At 33.9% G+C, this 26,185-nt stretch overlaps 1 protein-coding gene across 6 annotated transcripts in view; it reads left to right on the top strand.

The window, feature by feature from the left end:
- Positions 1–26,185, top strand: part of Prr16 (proline rich 16) — a 160,775-nt gene that overhangs the window by 132,322 nt on the left and 2,268 nt on the right. The window contains exon 2 of one of the 6 annotated variants that reach the window (XM_015488617.2): positions 25,979–26,089. The exons of 4 other annotated variants lie outside the window; for them this stretch is intronic. The gene's annotated coding sequence lies outside the window, so the exon portion shown is untranslated. Of the gene's footprint in view, positions 1–20,633; positions 20,673–25,978; positions 26,090–26,185 lie in introns of those variants that run through there. One more of the 6 variants, XM_015488618.2, reaches the window with a different exon arrangement.

Raw genomic sequence — 26,185 nt, forward strand, 5'->3', positions numbered from 1 at the left:
ATAAGAAAATGTGTAATAAAAACAAGAAAGGATTCCCATATATTAAATACTTTATGATTGTATTCAAAACTTCAGTGAAAAGGTTGGAAGATAAAATTTTAGACAGTAGAACAAAATAAAAAATAGGAGGATTGGAAGATAATCTTTTGTAGGATAGACTTGGAACACCCATTACTCAACCACTGTGAATTTTCAGAAAGGGTCAAAAAAAATTGTGAAGAAGAGAGAATTATCAAAAACATAGCACATAAACACATTCCAAGACAAAAACAATAACTATTGAAGTAAGCACATATCCATTCTTTATCTCATGCATATCAATCTTAGTTAGTCATTATATACCACTGAATAGAAGATAACACTAGTCATTTAAGAGAAAAAGATAAATCATATAATGTTTCTGATCTCTGGTCTCCCCCTATCATGTTGCCTATTGATTGTTTATGTTAATTCTGAGAAATGATGAATAATTAAAAAATGTGTGTTCTTAGTAACTTAAATGCTTAGTTTTTCTTGACATTGTGTATGCTGGATTGTTGATAAGTAAGCCCCTAAATTTGTTTGTACAAAGAATCAGAGATAAAATTTATAATGTTGACAGGAATTTTCAATAGATGAATTTTCTTCAGTTTGTTATTTGACTTTTTGAAAAACTGAGTTTTTCATAAACCTTTCAGGTTAGTGGAGAAATTAAGAATAAAGGAGTGGGCCTATTATTTCAGAGATGTAGAAACCTTTGTTTGGAAGAAGATGAAAGATAAGCCACAAGATTAGATATATTTTAGTGATGATTGACAACCCAGTTTAGTGCTTGGTGTTTCCCTTTAATAGTCCTTTATTTACCTGCAATCTCAAAACACAAGGATATGATCTATGGGATTATCTACATAAATCCCCTAGTTCAAACACAATAAAATCATGTAATATCCTGGATCCCTGATAATGCAAATTTGGATGATAGAGGTTGATAATTGGTTTTCATCCTCAACCCAACCCACATTTTCAAGTGAAGGTGATCAAAGGAGGATAGTATTTATGGTGAGCTGTTAGACCCCTGATCCAATCAGATAGTTTGAGGAAAGGTAGTCATATTCTTGATACTAATCCTTCCTAACTCCTTGGACATGGGTGATAAGAAAGCTAACCAGGAGGTTTCTTCAATCACTATCACTGTTCAGGAAATGCCAACTAGTCTCAGAACCCGTGCTTTTCTCCATTCTATAGTTAAAACAGAGCAGACAGTTGCCACCAACTGGGGCAAAATTCCAACTGGGATTTATATTTGGAACACAAAGCCAGACCCATAAAATTCCGAACAACCTACCTCCTTAGGCTTATTTAGCTCATTTTGTTATTCTCCAAATATCATCACCATGAATGAATCTCTTGGATCCTACTTACCACATTATAACAGGTTCTGTTGTATTTTAATTTCTCCTAACTGAGGTTCTGCAATTACACTGTCACCAAGGAGGAAGAAATCAACTGAGCAAAGTTCAATTGTGTGACAAATTTAAAGTTATAGCTTTGCTGTCTTGGGCTCAGTTGTCTTTTCACTTGTAATAGCACTACATTTCACAATAGATGTACAAAGGATGTTAGCTATTATGTTATTATGTGAAAAACTGTTATTTTTGCTATAATCCCTTGTGCCACATTGAAGCTTCAAAGAAAATCAACTTTCTAACAGTAGCAATAACTCTTCAAAATAAAAGTTTACTAAAGTGTTTATGAAAACATACCAGAATAATAGAAAACTATTTTGAGTATAAATATCAACATCTAAAACTCAGTGTAATTATTGTGACAACAATAAGGTATAAGAAGAGTATATTTCTGTTGAAGTGATTTACATATGCCTTGCAATGTAGCTTCTTACTATTATTACAAATTGACAAATTTTTTATTCATTATAAACACATATAGCCAATTTAAATAGATAATTGTTGACTTAACGTCATGCATAATTGTAATATTTTGTGCTTAACTCTTCTACATTAAACTCTTTGGGGATTTCATTTCATTTCATTCAACCTACATTTATTATGAGATTACTACCTGTATGAGCAGAAAGTAAGTTCTTATTTATTTATTTATTTATTGAAGCCACCTTCAAGAAGAAAAATACAACCAAATGTTTTTTGTTAAAATATTTGAAGTCACTACTAGAAGAACTTAATATTTTTATTCCTTGGGGATATAAAATGATAAATGTCTGCATTTATCTTTGAAGTAGCCAAATTATTTTTTTTAAACTAAAGCACCTAGGTTGTTCAAATGGAGGTTGAACACCATGCAATTTGGCATAAATGGAAATATTCCCATGCCATCACGAAATCAAACTTAAGCATTATCATTTACTGTGTGCTTAGTATAGTTTTTATGGCTTGGATATAAGATGACCTACAAAAGCTCATGTCTGAGACAATGCAAGACGTTTCTGAGGAGGAATGTTGTATTGTGAGAGTCTTAACCCAATTAGTGAATTAATCACTGATGGGATTAATTGAGTGGTAACTAGAGCCAGGTGGGTTGTGGCTGGAAAAAGTGGCTAATTGGGGTTGTGGCTATGAGGTATAGATTTTTTATCCGGAGCTGGAGTGTCAATCTCTGCTTCTTGACTACCATGATGTGAGCTGCTTCCCTCTGCCACACACTCCACCATGATGTTCTGCCTCACTTCAGGCCCCAAAGAATGGAGCTGGCCTTCTCTGGACTAAGACCTCTGAAACTGTGAGCCCTCAAATAAACTCTTCCTCCCCTACAGTGGTGCTGTTCAGATCCTTTAGTCACAGCAGTAAAAACGGTAACTAAAACAATAGTTAAGTTTCTATTTTGATCAAAGGTCATATAGGTAAGTTAGAAATGGTCTATATAGGGGCTGGGGGGTATAGTTCAGTGATAGAATGCTTGTCTAGCATCTGTGAGGCATTGGGTTCAATTCTCAGTACCACATACAACTAAGTAAATAATTAAAGGTATTATTTCCATTTCAACTAAAAAATATTAAAAAAAAGAAATTGTCTATATATTTTGGTGTTTGAGAGAGAAAAAATAATTTGCACCTCTCTTGCCAGTTCTGGATTCAAATTGATTAAGAATTAACTTTAGAGTAAAATGATACCGATATTTTTGATAAAAGGCAGCTTAAGGAATGCATGACCTCTCATGCAGTGGTGTGCTCCCATGAGTGGATAGAACTGACTGTTCATCTGTTTTCCCAACTCTGAGTTAACTAACATCTCTTTGTTTCTACCTTCAAAACAGTCTGGTGGGGAGTGATTGCCCCATGGAAATTGAAAAATGACACAACTGGGATTTTTTTTTTCCTCCTGGAAAGCTCGTTGTTTGAACCCTTAACAAAATACCACTCTCTGAAAGTATGGCTGAATTCCATAGTGACCTGCTCAGTCGTACAAAGTGAAGGCTGGAAGATGCTTTCCCTGTGCTGAAGCTAAGCAAGTACATTTCCTGTAGGTGGTTTTTCTCCTGAGAGGAAGGAAAAAGAGAGGCCTTTATTTATAGTTCTTTCCAAAACTCTCCATTCATTTTACCTTCTCATAAGTAGAAGAAATGGGGATATGAAAAAAAGTGACTCCACTTGGAAGGAAGTTTTAGGAGTGTTAATGAATTTTCCCTCACCCATCATTCTAACCTTCTGCTTTTTGTTCTTTTGTCCATGGAATATAAACATTAAGAATTAACTTTATTAAGGGTTTGACTGACCCCCACATGGGGAGGCAAATAGAATACCAATAGGACTGGCTTTTCTTACCTTCATGAATCTAATATAAAACAGTACTATCCTAGTACTGTTTTGGGGGTATCTTCTGGGAACACTGATGATTTGTTTATTCATTTGTTCTCAGAAAGCTCTACGTACTGGACCTATATATGAAAATGAAATATTCATAGATTTAAATGCCATTTATCTCTCTACAGATTCAACTCCAGATTTTTTTTGAATATTTTCCCCACATAACCATATATGATTTCACAATAAATGGCTTTTTTCACATTGTGCTGAGAAGCCCATAGGTATATAATTCTCCATGGTGATATGTCTGTCTTCCCAATATATTAACTCCAGACACACTAAGGTTTATAGAATGTGGATATTTCTGCAGTTTTTACAAGAGTTTGCCATGTGTGATTGAAGACAAAGTCTAATTGTTCATGGAACCAACATCTGATAAGGTCAGGCAGCTCTAGGAAAGAATGAGCAAATAAGAAATACCTGTGTCCACAATTCCACTATGCCCAGAAAGCACTGAAATTTTTCAAAGCAGTATAATAATTAATTCAATTCTAAAGCTCTCTGTACTCAGTTCTGAAAGTTTGTTATTTCTCTTTCTTGTCCCATGTTATTTCCATTGCATTGTCTACAGGAAGTTTGGGAATATGATATTCCACTAATACATATGCATATATAACTCTGACTCAAAGGACTATAAAGCACTCCAATAACAAAATGCCAACAGTAAATCTGCTCCAGTTGTCTAATTATTTGAAGGTAAATTGATTATTTGAAAGTTAATATTTTGGCTGAAATCCATAAACAGTCTGAAATCAAAATTATTTGTCCTTGTTCTTCTAAAAGTCAGAGTAATCATAGTCCTTTCCATTTTGTTATTCTGCTATATCTTATCAGAATCAGGATCCTTTGGGAAGTTCAACCTGGGTTTGCTTTCTCTTTCCCTTTTTCTCTGGAATGTAGGAAGTTCGTTTAAGGTCTTAGCAGTTATATGGTTTAATGAAAAATCTTTCATGAGTCATATTTTTAAAAGACCTAAAGAATTAATTGGATGTGTATAAGTAGCCTAAGCACTGGCCCCACAAAGTAAAAATTCAAAGGTGAGCCATTATTATTTTTCGAACACCATTATTATTTTGGTTCTATATCTTTGTTGGCTACATTTCATTGTCAATTAGATTATTTTTTTAATATTTATTTTTAGTTGTAGTTGGACACAATATCTTTATTTTGTTTATTTATTTTTATGTGGTGGGGAGGACCAAACCCAGGGCCTCACATGTGATAGGCAAGCGCTCTACCACTGAGCCACAACCCCATTCCTCAATTAGATTATTTTTTAAAAAATATTCAGTAGATGTTATAGCCTGTGCATTCTTAGATCATTGAGGGTTTCTGTCAGCTGTACCTATACTTGAGGTAGAATTTGACAATATTAAAATGCCATGATGACCTAATTTTTTAAATACAGCTTTTCTTTTGGCCTTCTGGATTGGTGAATTTGGGTGTGTATTGAATACCTTAGGTAAGAAACTGTTTTGTCTGTTGTATTTATACTTGAACAGCAACTTGAACTGGGTTGACATTCTTGAGTAAAAAAGAGACAGTGAAATCTGAGGGAAGGATGGTTTAACTTGCAAAAGTTTTAGAACAGACCATTAAGCCAGATCACTTGATGTCTGAGGAGATGACAGGTGTCATAGCTGATGCACCTTTGTATCATGGCTACCAAGCTCCTCACTAGAAAAGCAGAGATAACACCCATGTCCCCCATCCAAGAGTCTCTGGATGTGAGCTTCCACCCACCTTCTTCAGCAGGGTTCCTCTTTCCCCTGGCTCAGATGGCTTCCTCAGATTGAGAGTGGAGCTTAGGGCACAGAGGAGTGTTTTATTGCCAAATTCATCCTGTATTTATGAAGCTGGTTTAATGAAAGTATACATGCACTCATGGCTTTAGGCAAAATAAGGATTTTATGATAAACTCAACTTTATATCTTCTGGTCCCAAAACATATTTATTATTAAAGTTAGTTTTAAATTTGAAATAGTTCATGAACAGTTTTGTTTTATCACATTTTAAATAATGTGATACCGTGGCAACATATTTTGCAACTCTAATTTTCTTTTTATTGACAGATATTATAGGGGAAGTATGCCCTTTCTATTTTTTTTCTTAATAGAGAATCTGTATTTTAATAACTTTACATATTACACAATTACAATACTCAGAACTTCTGCATTGTAAAGCAAGGTCTTACATTTTTCAGGCTTTGTATTTTTCTAACATTTTTAGTTATGAACATTTTTTAAACATATAGAAAAGTACAGAAATATACTAGGCATACAATACCAGTGGTCCAGATTTAACCTATGTTCTTGTTTGTCAAATTTGTCTAGAAATTTTCTTTTCTTTTTCCTATTTAAACGACACAGAAAAAGCTAAGCCCCTCAGTCTCTGGATCTGAACCTGATGACATTTAGTGTTCATGGCACACACAAAGTAAAAGTGGGAGTTGAGATCCTTTCTGTGTCTGATACGATGCCATACTGTCAAGAATGTTGTCAAGTCATTTGCTTTTTGGTTTTTTGTGCTTGTTTCTAAAGGAATGTTTGAGAGATCTTGCAGCCTGTATATCTCAGAGCCTTGAGAGTTTCTGTCAGTTGTCTCTAAACTTGAAGGATAACTTGGCAATTTTAAATTAGTCTGAAATAATATATTTTCTTCAGAACATGTGGATTTGGACATTGAATATTTATCTAATCCTTTCATCATAGCATTTTCTTTCATCTTCAGGGTGGGTAAATTTGGAGCTTGATATCTTTCTTGGGTCCTTGCGGCTGGAGCCTGTTATGTCTGTTGTCTTTGTACTTCACAGTTGCTCAGCTGGGCATGACATCCTTGGGTCACATTTTCTTTCCCTCACAACTTTGTTTCCACTGCTGTTCTGTCTCTGTCATTGATGTTGTTCTGGGAAAGTCTGCAAGCAGCCTGGCTTTTCTTGCTTTCACCTAACTTGCTCCTTCTGCTTGGATGCCTATCTTCCAGTACAGATATCTTTTAGTGGCAATTGCTCACCAACAGATCATACTGGAGCACATTTTGTAGTTTAAATAAGACCAATGTAGTAGTTTCCTCCTTTTAGAGAAATTCTCCTCTTGAATACAGATTTTTGTTCCATAACATGGGGTCTGTTTATTATGTAAAGGAGTATTCCCTATGATGTATCTCAATTTTGTATTTCATCCATGCCTGTTATTTGCTCTCCAATTGCTGCAGTCAGTAGTGCTTTAAACCTAAGCAAGAGAGACTTTTGCCTTGGATACTGTGATTTAGAGTGTTCCACAGTGCCTCCTCCAGCTACTATATGGGGCAAAGTGGCTATGCCCACCCAGGTGTGTATTTCCCATCTAAATCATACTTTAGTAACCAAGAACCTGGATTCCCCAACCCTTCACTACAAACACATTTGAAGGACTTGTAACAGCTTCTTATCATACATTTAATTTGTTAGAGCAAATTAAACCACTGATATTACTATCTTTAGACCCAAGGAGTGGCCAAATGTTGATTGTTTGTAGGAGCTGTATACAGAGCTTGGAAGATCAGGCTAGGGTATCTGCATATGGACATTTGAGGTACCTTTCCCCTTGTTGGTTAATGCCAAGATGGGAAAAAAAAAAAAAAAAGGGTGATGAGCTAGGACATAGAGGCCGGGAGTTAATTCTTGTTCACTGCTGCACTCTGACATGAAATGCTGAGTTGTCCCATATTCTGTATTGAAAACTTGCTTTGCAGGTCTTTTTATCAACATTTATTTTTAAATAATTTAAAAATAGTTTATTAGCTGGAAATGACCTTTATTTAATATTTATATGTATGGTATTCTACTCTTACACCAGACTCTTAAAATGCTAAGGGCATTCCTTTCTGAATCTTTGGATTTTTCCCTTCCTTAGTCACTGTGGTTATGTCTCCATCTTCCTTTATGTCAATATTTCAGTTTCAGGTCATGTCTATCCTCTATGTTACTGGCTACATTTTATTTATTAGTTTGGAAATAGTGGTATTTTAGAACTCAGTCTGTTGGCTCTCCAATTCTTCTATTTTATTTTGTTATCTTATACATTATTAAAGGAGCACTATGTCTTCCTGTGTTTCTTTTCTCCCCTCACTAGCCACCATATCAATTATTTTTCCTCCTATTATTTTTTAACTTAAACAGCTCTTCTAAGAACTTCCAGAAGTAGTGAGAGTGACTTTTCCTTAACTTGTTTATATCACACCTAAGATTCAGTAATCTCCCTGGGAAAGCCCTAGTGTGAAGGGGCTTATTTCATGTCCTAGCCACAGTCCAGAAGCTTGGGAGCCTGAGGGCGATGGGACAGGTGGTGGCAAAGTGGAATCCTCTGTAGAACAGGTATATGTTGCTCCCGGTTCTTGGCGCTCAGCACTCAGGTTTAGCATAGGCGGTGGGAAGTCTTGCTCTATGCTGTATTATCCTGACTGTGCAGGGTGGCCCCAGCACTTCTGCTGGCTATTGCTCACTTCTCTTCTTTCACCAGCCTCTCTTCTGCTGTCTGGCAGCCCACACACACACATCTTTGCATTATTTTTTTTTCGTTTTCATCTTTGGCATGTTTTTGTGAAAATGTAGAGCTTCTGTTACCTCACTGATACCATTCTGAGGCATTAAAGTGAGTTCTAGGACCTGTACTGAGCTGAGATGAAACCCTCTTATTTTTTCTGTAGCTGATCATATTTCAAAGTTAGGATATTGGATTGTGCCTCTTTAGCTTTTACATTTTTTGATGTTAGATGTTTATGCTGTTTATTTCAAGCATCACCGAGGAAGGAAATTCTACTGTACTTCATCATCCATTTCCTAAAATTTTCACTATGGCCTCACTTTTTATGAGTCTACAAATGCATCTGTGCTGTTGAGAAGACTAAAAAAAAAATTAACAGAATACTAATGTTAAAAAAAATAAAAATAAAAGTAACTCCTTTTTCACTTTCCTTCAATGCACATCTCCTATTATGATTGCTGGCTCTTCTTGCCCAGAATGTTATCATAAATAGTTTTGATCTTTAGTTAGTTCAGCAACCCACTTGAAGTTAGGAAAATGAGCTTAGAAAGAAAAACATTTCTGTAAAAATCAGACATTGTGACTTTTCAGCATACAAACTTTACTCTTTTGCTCCTGCCTTTTTGATATGCACCTTCCCATCTCTGTATGGTGCATCAGTTTATATGTTGTTGGGAGCTGGATTATTACTCTGTTGCTTTTCACATAATAATCTAATGTATCCCTTAGCATACTAACACCATTTGCTAAGCCGTTCTTTAAAACAACTTGTAGTAGAAAGGCCTTCTTCAAGCTCATACCTGTAGTTCCAGTGGCTCAAGAGCCTGAGATAGGAGGATAACAAATTTAATGCCAGCCTCAGCAACTTAGCCAGCACCTAAGCAACTTATAGAGACCCTGTTTCAAAATAAAACATGAAAAAGAGTTGGGGCCAAGCTTGGCACCTCATGCCTATAATCCCAGCAGCTTGGGAGGCTGAGAGAGGAGGATAGAGAATTCAAAGCCAGCCTCAGCAAAAGCAAGATACTAAGCAACTCAGTGATACCCTGTCTCTAAATAAAATATACAATAGGACTAGGAATATGACTCAGTGGTCAAGTGCCTCCTGAGCTCACCCTCGCACCCCAAGGAAAAAGAACTGGGAATGTGGTTCAGTGGTTAAGCGTTCCTGAGTTCAATTCTCGGTACCCACCCCCCTGCAAAGAAAACAAAAAAGAAAGTCCCTCAGCAGTATGGTTTGATACCTGATGCATCATGACTTATTTTGAAGTGCACTGAATGATAAATTTTATTTACTAATAAAACACTTTTATGTTATGGAACTAATCTGCTTTTAAATAATAAAAGTAATTATTTAAATTTTCATTGAATACTATCATTAATTTAAAATGCATTATATTCAGTTATTTATTGATTAAAATAGTAAATGTATGAAGAACTGGAAAATTCCTTATCCAACATACTCAAGCCATGGACCTGAGAAAAATGTCCTTTTGAGCTCATCTTCCTACATGTGATGTGCCAATTAAAGATTGAGATAAAAGGTTTAACCCTCTGGCAAATTATATACCTTATGTTAATTTATTGCTTAGAAAAGACTAATGCAGCTGTTTTAATTTTGAGAAAGATTTGTCCAGCTATTGTTTTCAAATGTGGAAAATGAGAATAATAAAGCTATGGGGACTTCATGTCATAACTGAGTCTATTAAACCAGAGGCATGAGAAAGGAGTTGCAGAAACTGACTCCTGTACAGACTTATTTAAACCTGCACAATAATCACTTTTAGTTGTAAAAAATGTATAATTTTAACACACAAATCTGTCTTTCTAGCTTCTCTTGCTATCTTAAAGGTCAGAAGAAGTACATTTCATGTTTTTGTTACCCAGTGGTACCCACCACCCTTTACCCCATCCCTCTTCACGGCTACATGTTCATCTGCCTCCCCCTTTCACATTTGTTAACCTGTGGAATATTTATTACTTTATTAGAATTCCTAATTATGCAAATGTTTAGCATTAGCCTACTGAAAAAAATATCTTGTTTGGATGGATTCATATTAGAAATTACTCAGAATGTTTTTTTTTATATCCTCTAGTTCTTGGTTTCCAAATTGGAAATCCATGTGTCCTAAAATCCACATGCTGAATACTCAAAATATGAAATTTTGAAATTCCAAAACATTTACCCATGCTTATAATTTTCTATAATGTGGCATATTTTTTAAAATCCCTCTCTTAATATTATTGTAAATGCAACAATTATTCCTTTTGTTTCAAATCAGACTCCAGTAAAAGAGAAAGTCTTGTATTGAAAGAAGAAACATTATGTTAGGTTTTCATAGTAACAACATAAGTATGCTAATTATGTTTTTAAAACCTACAATTCATAGAAAAATTGGTAAAATACAATAGAACTATATAGTATAGTTACAAAAATAAATCATGATTTTTAAATGTCTACCAAAAGTTTAACTCTAAAATTAAAAAGTTTTAGGTGTCCTTATTTATACAAAATATGCAATTACTCCATTGAGATTATAAGCCAAGTATGTAATATATTGAATGCCTTGCAAATTGAGAAAGCAGTATTCTGTATCTTAATATGCAGAAATAAGTGAATAATGCAGATTCACAAATAGATATTTTACAGTTTTTATATGTTCATTGCCTTAACATTTTAAAAGGGTTGGAAATGTACTCTATATTTTGCTTCTCCCAATTCCATGTATAGAACATGTATATTTATAGTATCTCACAATACCATTTGTTAAAACTAAAGTACAGGAATAGATTTTGCTGTAAATACTCTGTTTGCAAAAAGAAACAAATGCATGTTCAAGTCTTTCAGGGATTTAGTAACAGAATAAAAGCTCTGAAAGATCAATTTTGAAAATCTTCTAGCAGATTTAAATGGTTGTTGACTTTGTAATGAGGACTTTCATCGTTTTTCAAATTATGTCTAATTTATTTTTATAAAATATCTCTGGAACCCCATGACAGTAAAGACAGATGCTTGGAAAGTCTATTCTAAAAGAATTTTGAATTTTAAATTCCCTCTTTCTCTTTTATCTCATATATTCTGGTTCACTAAATCAGATATGAATTGTATTTTTAAATGTAACTCCCCTTACACCGTTAAGAATGCTAGAATTCAAGCACGGAAGGGAATATCAGTACTTGCATAACTTTATTAAACTAAGGATAATGTCCTCATGTGCATTCATCCTAAGACACTACCATAATAAATGAATAAAAATATATTTTCAAGTTGAGAAAGATATTCTAAAGTTGGGCTATAGAGATTTTCAAATGCTCTCACTAATGCAAAAATAATATAATACAACCTCCTTATTTGCATCAGTTTCCATAATTTTCCCTAGGTTTTATTATGACAAGAATAATCTTTTTTAATAATTTACTTCAGGGAAATGCATTTTCACTTCCTCAGGGGTCTGCAGAATCCTAGATGCTTACATCACTTTTTTTGTTTAAGCCTTTTTGGCTGCCTATGACCTTCAGGTCAAGGACAAACTCATTAGGATAGTGATAGGACAGGCAATTTGCATCTCCCCACACATCTCTTTTACTTTCTGTCTTTTTTTGTAATTTGTTTTAATTAGTTATATGTGACAGTAGAATGCATTTATGCACTTTGATATATCATAAATAGATGGGATATAATTTCTCATTTTTCTGAGTATACATGTTGCAGAATCATATTGGTCATGTAGTCACATATATACATAAAGTAATAATGTCAGTATTTTAAAAAAAGATTGTTTTAACCTGTTATACATTACAGTAGAATGCATTCTGACACATTGTACATAAATGGAGCACAACTTCTCATTCCTCTGGCTGTACCTGGTGCAGAGTAACACCCGGTAGTTTAATTATCCATGTATATAGGGTATTAATGTCCTTCTCATTCCACCATCCTTCCCATCCCCTTACCACCCCCCTCCCCTAAATCCCCTCTGTACAATCCAAAGTTTCTTCATTCTTTCCACGCCCCTCTACCCTCATTATGGATCAGCATCCTCTTATCAGAGAAAACATTCAGCATTTAGTTTTTGGGGTTTGGTTTATTTCACTTAGCATGATATTCTTCAGCTCCATCCATTTACCTGCAAATGCCATAATTTCATTCTTCTTTGAGGCTGAGTAATATTCCATTGTGTATATTTACCACATTTTCTTTAACCATTCATCTGTTGAAGGGCATCTAAGTTGGTTCAATAGTTTAGCTATTGTGAAGTGAGCTGCTATATGCATTGATGTGGTTGTGTCACTGTAATATACTGATTTTAAGTCCTTTGTGTATAAACTGAGGAGTGGGATGACTGGGTCAAATTGTGGTTCCATTTTAAGTTATCTGAGGAATTTCCATACTGCTTTACATAGTGGTTGCAGTCCTACCAGCAATGTCTGAGTGTACCTTTTTCCCCCGCATCTTTGGCAACACTTATTATTGTGTGTATTCTTTTTTAAAGAGAGAGAGAGAGAGAGAGAGAGAGAGAGAGAGAGAGAGAGAGAGAGAGAGAGATTTTTTTTTTTTTTTAGTTTTCGGCGGACACAATATCTTTGTTCGTATGTGGTGCTGAGTATCGAACCCGGGCCGCACGCATGCCAGGCAAGCACGCTACCACTTGAGCCACATCCCCAGCCCAAATTATTGCGTGTATTCTTGATAATTGCCATTCTGATTGGTGTGAAATGAAATCTTAGAGTACTTTTGATTTGCATTTCTCTAATTACTAGAGATGATGAACATTTTTTTCATATGTTTGTTAATTTATTGCATTTCTTCTTCTATAAAGTGTCTATTAATTTCCTTAGCCCATTTATTGTTTGGATTATATGTTTTGTTTGTGTTAAGTTTTTTGAGTTCTTTATATATCCTGGAGATTAGTGCGTGTGGTAAAGACTTTCTCCTATTCTATAGGCTCTCTCTTCATGTTATTGATTGTTTCCTTACAGACAATAATGAAAGAAATTTAAGAAGCCCTTAGGAGATAAAAAGATCTCCCATGCTCTTGGACAGGCAGAATCAATATCATCAAAATGGCCATACTGCCAAAAGTGCTATATAGGTTTAACACATTCCTATTAAAGTCCCAGTGATATTTTTCATAGAAATAGAAAAAGCAATCATGAAATTTATTTGGAAAAATAAGAGACCTAGAATAGCCAAATCAATCATAGCAAGAAGAGTAAAGCAGGAGCCCTCACAATAACCAGACTTTAAACTATATTACAGAGGTATAGTAACAAAAATGTCATGGTATTGGCACCAAAATAGACATGTAGACCAATGGTACAGAATAGAAGACACCAAGACAAACCCACATAAATACAGTTATCTTGTAGTAGACAAAGGCACCAAAAACATACATTGAAGAAAAGATAGCCTCTTCAACAAATGGTGCTGGGAAAACTGTAAATCCTTATGTTGCAAAATGAAATTAAACCTCTATGTCTCATTCTTTCTGTCTTTATCCATGTTGTATTCTTTTCCAAGGTTGTACTTTATTAACTAAACTTCCACCAAATGTGCACATGTACATACAAACCACACCCCCTATACTCTACCACACTGGATGAGCTTCTACTCCTAGAACTCTCATTTTATTTTATTTTTTAAATTTCATTTAGTTTGCATTTTATTGTGTCTGGAGTGCTCTTCCATTTTTTTTTTAATGATCCTTCAAATTCCAAATATCACTGACCTTTTGTCTTTCTTTCCTTTCTTTTTTAAATTAATAAAGCTGGGAAGTAATGCTACTAAACACCCAGGTTTTTCATCACACAACAAGAAAGAGTCCAAATTATAGTTGTATCCAACTGTCCTACCTTCCAGTCTTGCAGTGTTATTAAAATCGATATCTCTAGTCACATTACTTTGAATTTATGATGACAACTATTATTTCTACAGTAATTATGAGCTTGAGATATTGAGAAGAGGATAAACAGGTTGTTGATCTTTATGACAAGTAATTTAATATTCTACATAGATTCTAATATAAGTCAAGTACATAATAGGGTAATTTACTTAATTTCTTCTTTCTTTATGTAGTAAACATTTAGCTTACTATCTAAGGTGTAAAAAGTGAATACATGTCAAAATGTCATTTAATGTAAATATAAATATTTCTTTAGATATTTATAGATAAATATTGTAGTAATCTTTCAAGTTTGATAAGTTTGATATATAATTACAACATCTTTCCCCCAAAAGTGCTGTTTCTAGAAGACATATACATTTTAAAGGTATGTGTGTATGAAAAAAAATAGATTAGAAGTGTTTTATTTAAGTCCAAGTTCATTACTTCAAAAGGTTATAGGCATGTACAGAACAGAGTAATGGATCTCTTGTAGAAAATACTTTATTGCATTTTTTCCTTCAATTCATGTATTTCCTCATTATTTATTCCTATTCCAGACAAAGACACAGCATTTCCCGACTGAGAGGTTCTGATCTTGCCAAGGAGACAAATGTTAAGAGGCTAATTAAACATGATCACAGAATGGTCCATGGTAGGAAACACACACAGGAGCTCTAGGGCTGTGTAGGAGGATGGAGGGAGATCAGGATTTGCCCAGATAGGAGTTAATTATTGAAGGACAGAATGTGTGTGTGTGTGTGTGTGTGTGTGTGTGTGTGAGAGAGAGAGAGAGAGAGAGAGAGAGAGAGAGAGAGAGAGAGAGAGATCAGGAAACAGTGAGGTATAACTAGGCTGATGTATAGACTGACTTATACAAGGACCCACAGGCAGGAGTTAATATCTAAGGAGTAGGAGAAATGGGAAGCACAGAGTGAGGATGAGCAGTACAGGAGTTCCTGGTGTGGACAGCATGGCTTGGGTGCCCTGAGTTGCAGTATTGTTAAGTATACCTGCTCTTCATCTTAGGAGCAATGGGAAATACCTTAAAGGTTTTGTCAATAATATATATTACAGAAATATGTATATAAGAAATACATACTTTAAAAGAATGTTCTGACTGCATTGCAGAGAATAGATTCAATGGAAGAAAGAATAGATTGGATAGAGAGGGATTTTGTTATTCCTACCATACTGGGGATGCTGACAGAATACTTTACAGAGCTATTTTAACATTGACTAGGAAAAATAATAGATAACCTGGGATTTTTCTTTTTTTTTTTTTACACTTCAACAAATGCAAAAAAAATATGAAGTGTGAGAACTATAAGATTAGGTTAAGTTTTACAGTTCTATTACTTTGAGTTGCAGCCTCCTCTTGCACATGATGAACATAATGAAATCATTTTGAAGTGTATATTCACAAATTGCAAGTAGATGTGTCTTTGGATCTATTAGGCTGCTAAAGCAATTATAAAGGCTGATTCTTCTTCCACACTATACAGGAAGCCTCAGTAGAGGCACACTGTCTGGTAAAATAACAAGAAATATTAAAACAGAAATTAAAGTGTGTAATGGCTGAAATAGCATTACTATCTGTGGTAATGTTTGTTATAGGGAGAACAATTGTAAAGAGCTCACTTACTAAAACAGACAGGTAATGTGGGACTTACATGAAATGTTCATAACTTGTAGCATATTTTAACTTGTGGAGCTAAGCTTCTCTTTAAATCAACTTTCTTTCTTACTATTTCTTTTATATTTCCTTACACTGAAAGGAAACTTTTGGGCATGTGACAATTAGAAATTGTGTATGATAATTTAGGAGATTTCTTCAGGAACAACTCAAAAATGTTTATGATCACATGAGAAAATGAATTAAATGAAACCAAGTACTTTGGTTTTTATATTATGGGTCTTTAAAAAAAACACTTAAACATCTTGGTTTTGCAAATTTAGAGCCAAATTTTTTAGATCACTTAGTGTTAAAAACAACATAAACTGTTGAAACTTGTATGGTTTTTCAAGGTTGTTAGGGTTTATTGATGTTTTTGGACAAAACATATCTAGAATTGCATTTTATATTTAGACCTGTGCTTTCTATATACTATCCATGCTAGGCTAGAAAATAATTAGACTTAAAACAAACCCATTAAAACATCTGCATATGTCTACTCTGTCAAAATACTAACTTCCTGCATTCTTTCCAAGGAGGCAAAAATCTGAATCGTTGGGAGACTGATCTTTTAAAACTGCAACCAGTAATAAACTCCAGAAAATAGCCTACCAAACACCCTTGCAAACTGATCCTTATCTATCTTTACAGTTTGTCTCTTATTGATATGCCATCCCCTACTTTTTAACATATAAAATATTATAGTCAATAATTCCATACCACTATACCTGCTATTGCTTCTGCTAAAAAATGTCTATTCCTCCAAATTTTATTTTATCATTCAAGACATTTCTCAGATGTCATCTAGTTTTTAAACTCTTTCTGAACAATACTACCAACTGACCTGCTTGGAAAGAAAAAAATCACCTCTCTCCCTGCTCTCTTGTACTTGCATATATCCCTTAACACTGCACAAATCATGCCATATGGGATTATGAGTTTGCATGAGGAAGACCCTTGTTTCTTTGCTTTTTTAAGGTGCCATAATTTTAGCTATTATCAGACTAATAATATACGCACATGCATTCTTATCTCCAAATCAAGTTCTTAAAGTCTGAAGGAAAGAAAAATCCACCGAATTTATCATCCTATATGTAGGCCTCTTCTAGGAGGAGAATTCTTTGTTCCTTTATTAAAAACTCTGCCCCGTATGCTGAAGCACTTTTTCAAAAAACCTCTAAAATTGTCATTTTACTCAACTTTATGGAAAATATAGCATTGGGGTTTTCATTTTTTGTTTTGTTTGACTTTTTGCTTAATATGGAGGACAAAGTCAGTAACCACCATGTTTGAAGTAAAAGTTAAATAAACAATGTTTTTAAGCCCATAGAGAAGAAAATTTAAACTTATATATCTAAACTTGAACCAGCCTTTCAAAAGGGAATTCAAGATGCAATTGAATTCTCTTACATAAAATTGACCACAGTGCAGTGGTTTTTTTCACCTTGACACCAAGGGATGATAACTTTTTAGTTATAGAATCTATTGAATGTAATCCATTATTAATTATCCTTGAAGTCTTATTTTTTTATTTTAGTTTAAAATAATTGCTTATTAGGACCAGGATAGATTTCTTAGTTTATTTTCACACTTCTACTTTTTAGATCCTATGTATCCCTTATTTCTCAGATTCCATTTTTACTATATAAGAACATCTACTTAAGGAACTTTTAACGAATTGATGCAAGAGAGGTAAACTGTCTTTGTTTTGAATATGTAAAACTATCACCTTGCTTTTGCAGTGCAGTGTCAATTTAGCCAGGTGTAGAATTTGGGTTGAAAGTATTTTGACTAAAATCTTTTGAAGATATGGGTAAAAGGCCTTTTATCATCCATTTTCCCTGAAGAAACTGTGGTTATCATTTCATTTCTATTTTTTTTCTGGGTGCTTTATGTCTGTTTGGTAAGTGCTTGGAATTTTATTCTTTTTCACTTATTCTGATAAACATTTAGCCATTTCCACCTGAAATTCCTTTTCTATATTTCTATTCTCAACTGGAGATTTTAAAAATTATTTCTTTGATTATTGTTATCTCACATTTTCTCTCTTTTCTATTTCTGGAACTCCTTAATCAGTTATTAAGCTACATGGTTTTTGTTGGTTTGTTATTGGTAGTGGTGATGGTTTTTTTTTTGTTGTTGTTGGTGGTGGTGGTGGTGGCTTTTTTTTTTTTTGCTTTTAATTTTTCTCTTGTATTTTTACTTTCTAAAATATTTTTACCTTATGGTTGAGAATATTTCTTAAATTTTATTTTTATTTGAGCCTCCCTAGTAATCTTTTCTCTTAATTTAACATTTTATATTCCATTTTTTAAAAATTTTCTGCCTGCTTTTATAAATTTAACAGTGTGTACTTTTTTATACCTGTAAAATGTTCTTCAACCTCTCTAAATATGTTGACTAGATTTACTAAAGAGTTCTCTTTAGTTCACTAATAATGTCAGGCTTGTCTTTCAATGTTGATTTGGTCACTCATTTGGCCTTTCAATTTTGTATTCTTGCTTACCCTCAGATAGCACAGGATCCTCAGCTATAGTTCATACTATATAGGTGTTTAAGAGTCACTCTTTATGTATGGGGCCAGGAAAGATGCTGATTGGAGGGTCTAAAAATATATCAGATGGGTGTGCAAGATGCTAGGGATCAGCGAGAAAATAAGCTGGCATCTCTCACCCATTCTCATCAAACTCATTGGAAAATCAATGAAGAATGTTTTTATTCTTATTTTTTATAAGCCATATACAGAGCTGCCTTCTTATCCAAAGACATGTTCAGCTTTTGTGCAGCAAGTATCTCAGTTTTTCTTTAAGATATGAGTTATTTCTTGACATCAGTGTCACTGCACATGAAAATGTGGGACTGTTGGACACAGCCTATTCTCTTGAGCAATGCCCAATGCCCACTCTTAACTTTTGGGTTATGTGTCCCTGACCACGTATCCCACTTTCAAACTTGAAATCCTTCTAGGACTTCATCAGTGCTTTTCACACCTTTTAAATTAATCTATCCACATATTTAGAAAAATATCTGGTTAATTTATACCCTACTCTGTAAGAGTTTTCTGAGGTTATTACTGTATTTTAGTTTTTTATACATATTTAAAGTGATGATTCAGGAGAAAGTAATTAAATATATGTGATCCAACTCTATTAAGCTAGAAACTTTATTTTTTAAAATCTGCAGTGTTTTACACAATTTTAGACTTAGAGTATTTATTGAATCCTATTGAATATCAAAATTAAAACAAATTGTATTATAGTTTTAGCTTGATTTTAGCAAAATATATTTTTAACTATTTTTTAATCAAGCTTACCTATGAATAATGATTGTTGTTTATTTATTTATTAATCTAGTTCAATTCCAGAAAGCAGGGTATAAATTCCTATTTATATGTATATTTTAAAAGAAAGCAACATATTGACTCATAAAAATGTACTTTATCCTCTGTCAAATCAAAAGTTGAAAAAATATTTTCAGTAAAAATTTTAAGTAAGTACATATTCTTTAAATAGAATTCCCAATAAGGGTGATTAGATGTGTGTGTGTGTGTGTGTGTGTGTGTGTGTGAAAGAGTGTGTGTTTTGTTGCTGCTGTTTTAGTCTTTCAGAAGTTGCTCATTCCTTTGGAATATCCTTTCTTTATCCTTTTATAGAATGATAGCTTTTTACCCAGCCTGCTGAAATCCAGATAAAAGTCTCTGTTTCTCAGATCCCTTCCTTCTAAGTGATTTAATTTGGGTTGGTGAGATGTGGGCAAAGGAATACATTGCTCCTGAGATACGTCATGAAAAAGGAGTAGGCTTTCCTTCCCCTTCCCTTTTCATACTTCACTTTTTGAAATGCATAAGTGCATTTTATAAGCCAGTCCCCCCCAAAAACAAAGGTCTAATGATACATGGATTCTAATATACAACAAGCAGGGATAGAGGTTTTGGGGGTGTGGAATAGAATTTCACTGGATTAGACAGAGGGGAATGAAGGTAAGAGAGGGGAATGGGCATAAGAAAGACAGTGGAATCAATCTCGTATAACTTTTCTACATACACCAGAGTGATCTCGACATCATGGACATCCACAAGACTGGGATTCTAATTAGAATAAGATATTCTTCATGTTTGTATAAATATGTAAAAACAGACTCTACTGACATGTATAACTAAAAAGAACAACAACAGCAGCAACAACAACAACAACAAACACAGGCATTTAGACATAAAAACAGAGATAATATCATAAGTCTAGCATAGTGGAAAGTTAGAGCTTGAGTCTCTGACTGTTTAGAATATTGCCTAATTTACCTTGGATTACTTCCATTATCTGCATCATACCCTCTTCCAAACATATAAAGGATAAGGAGAATAAGAGTAAGATAGATAATGCAAGTATTGTTACTATTGTGGTTTGGATATTTAATATTCCATTCATGTGTTAGACAATGCAGGAATGTATAGAAGTGAAATGAGTAGATTATGAGAGCTGTAACCTCACCAATGGATTAATACATTTGATAGATCAATAATTGGTATGGATTTCTGGATGGTAAATATAGGCAGGTAGGGTTTGTCTGGAGAAAGTAGATCACTTGGGTATGGCCTTGGGGATTTTATCTTTCTTATCCCTGGTGTCTGTCTCTCTCTCTCTCTCTCTCTCTCTCTCTCTCTCTCTTTCATGCTTTATGAGCTGAAGAGTTTTCCTCCATCACACCCTTCTAGGTTCTGCCTCACCTCAGACCCAGAGCAATGGAATTGGTCAATTGTGAACTGAACCTCTGAAACTGTGAGCTCAAAATAAACGTTTCTTCCTCTAAGTTGTTCTTATCAGGTATTTTGGTCATAATGATGAAAGCTAACTAACAAAATTATATAATTATGTTATTTGCTGTTTCAGATTTCAAAGAGAAACATGTTTATTTTGGCTAGGTAATAAAGAGAACTTAGGAAAAGTACAAAACTCTCCCAGTAGCTGATTGGGCTCATCACTGATTAACAATGACATCAGGGAACTAGTGATTCCTCTAGAAATCCAGAGGAGGCTCTAGTATTCCAAGGCAAGCCTAGCCATCCCTTTGGAAATAAGCATTTGTATTAATTATCTGAGCAATTCTTCCATACCTGTGGTTGAGCCTTCTTAACGGTTGGAAAGTGCAAGAGTTACTGTGCTTTTTAAAGTCCTTTTACATAAATAAATTCATTTCCATAAATAAATGTCAAAACAGAGTTAACCAAATTGAGGTATAATTCAAATGTTTTCATTTATTAAGTTTTTTCTAACATGGATGCAATTCAATATAATGTGACCATTAGCAAGATAATTATAGGACTTATCCAAATATTTTAATTCACATGCCGTATTTAACATCTACTATAATCTATCAACAGAACACAAAGTTGTATGCTATATGATGAAGAACTATTTATTTTAATTGTGTCAGTAGATCATTGAGGTAGATACATATTTTTAAAATTTTGATTTAATGTCAAAAGTGAAAATAAAATGTGTGAGTTATGAACATGAGCTCTGGATAAATTGGCTCAGCTGTCTTAATGATGGAATATCCTCACTATTAACTCCACTACTTTGAGTCTATTCTGTCAAACTGATATTCATTCCCCCATAGGGAAGAAACTGACAGGGTCTGTCAGTTGTTACCCTGTATGTTGTACCTCCGTTGAACAAAGTTCTGTCAGCCAGCATTTGAGGGCAGTTACTGAGCATGATCAAATAGTGTGCATGTGGTGGTGGGGGATTGTGCTTTTAAAATTATCTTACTCTTGGTAGGAATTCCTTTGGCTCCCATCCATTTCACTTTTTCATTTATTTACCACTAACACTACACCTATTTAAAATGGGGTTGTTTCCAAAGATCGGTCTTAAAGATCTTAGAAAAATTAATGTATTTTCTTGTAATGATTTCAGTTGAACTCAAATTCCTCCTTCTCCTCCATTAATCTTGTAATTGAAATTTTGTATTGGAGAATTGTTGATGAGGAGATGCTACAGAATGCTTCACTGAAATTGAAAAGGTATTTTTTTTTTGGTATTATTTCTAGGTAATGGAATTCTATACTGTATATTTTTAATTATATAAATAGGATTTTTAGAAAACTATCAATATGTTTAGAGTAATACAGACAAATATTTAAAGAAAAATATACATTGAAGCTCTCTTAGTTGTTAGGAGTTGGAATGGCACATATCTTCTGCCAAGATTTGTTGTAAGGTTTTAAGAGTCAGGGAATACAAGGAAGAGGTAACAAAGTCTCACCAAATCATTTTCGGCCTTCCTTTCTCTCTTCCTAATCAGTTCCTATGTGTCTTTCTGGACGATTGGGGTTTGGTGGGGTTGAAGACTTTGTAAATCAGAACAAAGTGTGGAAAGCTGGGGAGGAATGGAGATAAAGGCTGGAATTTACTTTTCTCTGAGTTTAGATTTATTCAATTCTTTCACTAAGCAAATTTCTATTGAATACTGAAGGTGGGCAATCACTATGTTCTCTGCATGAGATAATGGATAGAAAGTCCCTACATAGTCTAAGGAAAATAGACATAAACAGACAATTCCAGTACATTAAGGCTTAGTGGAAGCATAACAGAATGAGCTCCTGATTTTTTTTAATTTAGGTAAATCTATTTTTCCTGAATTCTATTTTGATACATCCCTACAGTATATTTATTGTTTATTCTTTATAGTTTAAGAGGTATATAAGTCATCTGTACTGAATTTTTATTTTCTCAAATAAGTTATATTACATAATCACTTAATTTTTTCTAAACCTGCTCTCTTTTATAAAAATAGGTATATTTTTATCAGGAACAGGGGAAAGGAAAGGTAAGGGAGAGATGGAAGTCAAAGGATACAAAGTAGTAGATATATAGGATGAAAAAGTCAAAAATCTAACATACAGCATGAGGACTATAGTTAACAATAGTGTATGGCATTCATGACTTAGTGCTAAATTAGTAGACTGTAGCTGTGCTGGCCACCGAGAAGCAAAATGAGTAACATGTAAAAGGATGCATACATAGATTTGTTCCTCTGTAGGGACTATTATATTCCCTGTATGCTTTATAACATCATGTGCATAACTTAAATATACACAATAAACTTTATTTCAAATTCAATTTTTCATTACAAAATTATATGTGTATATATATAATATGAAATAAATAAATTAATATAGAAAAAAATAACTTTGACTTAAGAAATGTTAACATTTTATCATAATTACTATATATCAAATTTTTGAAAATTAAATAATTTTGCTATGTACTTGATGGCTCCCAACACCCATTCCTTTTCCTCCTTGTGTATTATTTATTTCCATATTGTATAAACTAAACTACCTGTGTTTCCATATAAACAGTATATGAATACTGAACATACGTTTTTATAGCTTTTAAAACTATTCAGTATCAGGTTTTTGAGATATATCCCTGGTGATACACAAGAGCTCACTTTATTGATTTTAACTATTTGAATGCTTTCTCATTTTCATTCAGTTTATGTTTTCTCTAGTACTAGTGAGATCAAATATATCCTATGTCCTTTGGAAATACGGTGCTCATTTTATGTGAGTTAGTTGTTCATAACTTTTTCCCAATTTCTTGTGTGTATCTGTGTTCTTATATGAACGTGAACTTTCAGTTTTGTATCATTCCCTTACTCACCTAAATTGGTGTTGATACTATATTTTTCTCTCCTAAGGCTTAGGCTGTGCCAGGTACAATGGTATGTGCCTATAATCCCAGTGGCTCTGGAGGCTGAGGCAGGAAGATGTCAAGTTCATAGCCAGCTTCAGCAACTTAGTGAGGCCCTAAATAACTCAGCTAGACTGTATCTCTTAACAAAATATTAAAAAGGAATGGGGATGTGGTTCAGTGGTAAAGCACCCTAGGTTCAATCCTTGGCATCAATATTCCTTTTTTTTTGGCCTGATATCTTATTTCTTTCACTTTATATTCAGTCTTTTTTTTAAATAGAAATTACTTTTTAAAATAACTTACTTTATTTGTATTTGTTACGATGACAAATATGTTGAAATTATTTATATTCTTATGTGTAGTGATTTTTTTACCATGCTTTTTTATTCCTCATTTGTTAGTTTTCTTATTTTCTTCCTTTGAAAGATTTATTGGAGCTTCTATACCTATTTTTTTAAATATTTTTTAGTTGTTCATGTACCTTTATTTTTTATTTATTTATATGCAGTGCTGAGGATCGAACTCAGTGCCTCATACTTGCCAGGTAAGCGCTCTGCAACTGGGCCCCAGCCCCGCCCCTCTATACCCATTTTTTATTCCTTTTTTATTTTAGAAGTTATAATTTTTAATGCATTTTTTATAGTTGTAGTTGGATACACTACCTTTATTTTATTCATTTATTTTTATGTGGTACTGAGGATTGAACCAAGGGCCTTGTACATGTTAGGCAAGTACTCTACCAGTGAGCCACAACTCCAGCGGTAGAAGTTATAATTTTAAGTCTATCATTTCAATAGTTACCCTAAAAGTTTACAAATGCATTCTTGACTTAATATGCTCTAAGTTCAATAAAAATGAAATAGTATTTTTTTTTCTCCCACACTTGAAAGGATACAATGAGACCTTAATATGCTTGGACTTTTATTGTTCATCAATTAGACATGTTATTTTCCCAAGTATTTTAGTTTTTATGTTTTTTGAATCCTGCTGTAAATTAGTCATTAATGTATTATTGTTTTGTAATTGATGTATATTTTGACTTATTGACCAATTTCTGTGTTCATCTGTGCTGCTTCTATTCCAGTCCCTTTTGTTTTTTTTAACTTTTCATTGAATTTTGTTGTTGTTGTTGTTACTTTCAATACCGAGCTGTATTTTCATTGAATATTGTTTTGTTTTTGTTACTTTCAATACTGAGCTGTAAGCAGCATAATCTCTTAATCTTTATTATCTGAAAAGGTCTATTTCTCTCATTTTTGCATAAAAGTTAAACTATATAAAATTCCAATAGCTGTCATTCAGTATGAAATGTATTTTTAAGTTGTCTTGAGGTGTCTATTATTTTTGTAAACATCTCCTGTTTGCCTAATTTTTGTTACTCTGTAATTATTTGAATATTTAGTGTTCCTTTTTGATGCAAAATTTTTATCATTATTTTTCATTGTTCTGTAGTTGAACTCTGTATGTCTCAGGTGACAGTTTGCATACATTTTCCTATTTGAAATTGTGTATAATTTAACTAGAGTACACATTAGCTTTATGTATATTTACATGCATGTATGCATATATATCAATTAAGGTTCCCATGAACAAACTCATTGTCTGTCTGAACACTGGTTCTCTAACTTCTGGAACTCTTTTTAAACTAAGTGGGAACATTTTCACAGCACTACAAGGACTCTCAGGGTCCCTCTGTATCATCCTATTTTATGGTTCCCCTCATCCTAGAGCCTCTTTAAATAGCTCTCACTCAGGCACCCTCTTCCTCATGGGGATTTGATCAGACTCTTTCCTGCTTGAGCCACCATGCTCCTGCCAGTTAGCTGCAGTTCACCTTCCAGGAGGACTTCACCCACCTCTCTTGTGGGGTCCTGTTCTCATCTTTAATGCTGCATATGCTTTCAAGCACTTGGGGAAATTGTGCTTTTATTTGTTTGAGGATCCAGTTAAGGTCAGCCCTTCTACTAGATGTCCTGCTACATGACAGCACTGTTTGTGTGTGTGTGTGTGTGTGTGTGTGTGTGTGTGTGTGTGTGTGTTTTCTTCTCTTGGCATTTAATAGACACTTGGGAAATGACAGTGCGGAAATTAAAGAGGCATGGCCTATCACATCATCAGTATTTTATCAGCTCTGAAAATTGGCTTCACTTCCCTCACAGTAGATGAGTTTCCTCTCTTTTGCCACAAATATTTAATACAATTAAAAACCTGGGGTAGATACAACTCCAAGTGAACTGGTACCCAGTGCCCATGAGCCATGACAGTTCCATTACCTCAGATTTGTTAGCTATACTTTCCCACTCCAATCTTTACATATCGAGTTTAGAATGAGCCAGTGTACCACCATTTGTGCCATCATTTATGGCTAAATTTTTTTACAGAATATGTCTTCTGGAAGAATTGTGTAAGTTTAAAAATAATGACAACTCTAAAAGTCAAACAACAAAGAAAATCCTTATGCCCACACTTGAACTGCAGAAAGGATCCTCAAGGTATTTACCTAACAAATATTTCCTGTCCCCCTAATAAGTATCAGTCACTATATCAGGTCATCAGAATATAACAGCAAAACCAATCAAGGGCCCTTC

The sequence above is a fragment of the Marmota marmota genome, unplaced genomic scaffold, assembly GCF_001458135.2.
Source record: "Marmota marmota marmota unplaced genomic scaffold, marMar, whole genome shotgun sequence".
NCBI classification, from domain to species: Eukaryota; Metazoa; Chordata; class Mammalia; order Rodentia; family Sciuridae; genus Marmota; species Marmota marmota.